General features: G+C 44.4%; 1 long non-coding RNA gene across 1 annotated transcript; it reads right to left on the reverse strand.

Moving 5' to 3' along the window:
• Positions 1–256: 256 nt before the first annotated feature.
• Positions 257–2,909, reverse strand: LOC128455619 (uncharacterized). The gene is made up of 4 exons (XR_008341749.1): positions 2,335–2,909; positions 1,345–1,468; positions 1,143–1,232; positions 257–653 (listed from the first exon to the last, which is right to left on the reverse strand). It is a non-coding gene; the product is annotated as an uncharacterized LOC128455619 (long non-coding RNA).

Below are 2,909 nucleotides of genomic sequence, written 5' to 3' on the forward strand. Positions count from 1 at the left end.
TACTCTTCCCTGTGTATTACTTTGCTAACTGCTCATCTTACACGTGTCAATTGTTAACATGTTACATATCAAACATTAAAAGCACACAACTGTTTCTATAAACTTTTATTGTCAGAAAGATTGCTAGAAAGAATGCCACAGAGCTTTTAAAAAATAGTTATTAAATGTACTGGCTGGGACAGAAGTAAGAAATACAAAAAATACCAAGTATAATGAAAACATTGATTTCAAAAATACAATTTGTGCCATTAGTAGCCATACTGTAAACAAAGGAACACTTTATATTTGTGTGTCACCTTTATTCTCTAAATACAATGTGAACTTTGCTCAGCCGTTACAGGTATTTGTCGTAGAGAAGCTTTGTTAGCTGGTGTTGAGGCCACCTGGGCCGGAGAATCAGGGTGGTCCTGCCCTCCTGCTCGGTGCTCCAGATACGCTGAGTGTTCCCTGATGCTCAGGGAAGTTATACAGGGTTCAGACCTGCCCTTGATTGAAACTCGACACATAGCTGGCTATAACTTCCTGCTTGTCAGGTTTCTCATACTAGGCAGAGAGATCCTCAGGTTTTGAGATCTTCAGCACCTCATTCACATATGGGGCCGGGTCCTGAAAAACCTCGTGAAAGATGAGGTCCAACAGGTTATCCACGTAATCTGTAATACAAATTGGGGAAAAAGTTGGACATTTTGCACTTTTTTGTATTTATTATTTTCTTTTTATAATTATATTATTCTATTTATCGTGAAGACGATAAATAAATGGTCTTTAAATGGTGAAGACCATTTAAAGACAGCAGTTAATTGATGTTATTTATGTTTCACATACTGTTTTCACATTGTTTGGCTTTTAAATAGAGCCTGTAAGAATCATGGAAGATTGCATCTGCTTTCACCGGCTTTTCTGTGCACTCGCCCTTCTTATATATTACATCTGTCCCCCGCCGACACACAGGACACACCTCAAACAGCTCCAGGAGGCAGTTTTCATAGACAATATATGTGGGTGTCTTATGAACAGGGTTGGAAGATTCCATTCTATTAGAACGACAAAGATTTCACCAAAAGGCTGCAACAGCTAAAAAAGTGTAGGATGGTAATCCATCTGATTATTGAAATGTTTAGATTAAATATTGAGTCACTCACGTCACATCTTGTCCTCTCCCTCCTCCAAGCGAGGTCTCTTACAGCTGAGGTCCCAACACCAACATCAGTGCAGCACAGTTTTCTGTGTGCCTATGATAAAACAGACACAGTATCCATGGAGTCACAACAAATGAGATGCTGTTACAACTTTAACACGGAGACACAATCAATGACATGACGAAGTAACTGAGGGTAAACCAACCTGTACTTTTGTAGTGAGGTCGCAGTGTTTTCATAGAAAGCTGCGTTCCATGTGTGCGCATCTGTGGTGGGTCCGTCTGGCATGCTACGTGATGTAGCCTAGCACCGTGAACAGATGTGCTTGCCTGAACACCAAAAGCAGCAATGTTATTCATGTTTGTACTACTGTCATGCATACAAGGATACAAGGACACATTTCCCCAAACTAGGGCTGGTAATGAATAATCGTTCTAGTCCCGCACATTATGACAACAACATACTCCGGTATCTTGAACGAGTGCCCGTAGCAGCAGCTGTAGCTGGAAGTTAGGTTTGTGAGTGTTGTGCTCTCCACGCTTCCCCCCCGCTCGCGTGTCCTCCCGTTAGTACTGTGCCGCTGATTTTTTTCCCACGGCAGCACTGGGCTGGAAGTTCGCTACGGCCGACACTCGTAGCAGCTACTACAAGCATCCGTAGCTAACTTCAAGCTCCAGCAGCTACAACCGGAGCTCGTAGCAGCTACTACAAACATCCGTAGCTAACTTCAAGCTCCAGCAGCTACAACCGGAGCTCTTAGCAGCTGCTACAAACATCCGTAGCTAACTTCAAGCTCCAGCAGCTACAACCGGAGCTCGTAGCAGCTACTACAAACTTCCGTAGCTAACTTCAAGCTCCAGCAGCTACAACCAGAGCTCGTAGCAGCTACTACCGGGGTTCGTAGTAGCTGCTAAGGGGCTCGTAGTAGGTGCTACGGCCCCTCGAGCGGAGGGGGGGGGGGGAAGAGCGTGGAGAGCACAACACTCACAAACCTGCCATGTGATCACCGTTCACCGTGGACTCGCCAGCCGTCCTCGATTAATGAAAACTCCTGTAAAGTCTCTACCTATCCCCCACCGATACATACTAGCCCCCCACCCCCTCACACACACGGCACAACATGCTAACGGCACTAGCCTCCACACATAATGTCTAAAAGAAGCAAATACCAGAATTATAAAAAAAAAATACTTACATTTCCCTCGTCTTCAGTATTGCCATGGAAAGATGGCACCGACCCCTCTTTCAATAACAACCTTTTAGAGAATCCAGCGTTATATTGGCCCAGGTTGATAAAAAAGTCCGATTCAAAGTGGTGGCAGGAACGTTGCCATCATATATGAACTCAATCCATCTCAATCTTGTGTCTTCTGAAGCTGGAGTCACATGAAGACATGTTTGCAGCCGACCACCGATTCATGCTGCTGTTAGCTTATCCAAGTGTTTCCAAGGCTTGCAAGAATGAAATGGCGGATACCGGTGGACCGAGCTTATATAAAGTGGGAGGGTCCATCTAGGGGTGGGTCGAGTGGTAGTGGGGGAGTGCATAGAGCTATGGGGGAATGTACTAAATGGGCATTTTTCGACTATGACGTCTATTTCGGGGGAAATTCCATTGGACGCACTTTAGCACATAGTTTCTGAAATAGAGGAACCACAACAAATCGCGGGAGTGATTTTTTTCCAGAGTTTTTGGGACGGTAGACATGCCAGATACCCAAACTAATGTGTAGAAGCACTACAAAAGTGGAATTTTCATAATATGTCCCC

This window comes from Pleuronectes platessa, chromosome 14 (assembly GCF_947347685.1).
Source record: "Pleuronectes platessa chromosome 14, fPlePla1.1, whole genome shotgun sequence".
Taxonomy (NCBI): Eukaryota; Metazoa; Chordata; class Actinopteri; order Pleuronectiformes; family Pleuronectidae; genus Pleuronectes; species Pleuronectes platessa.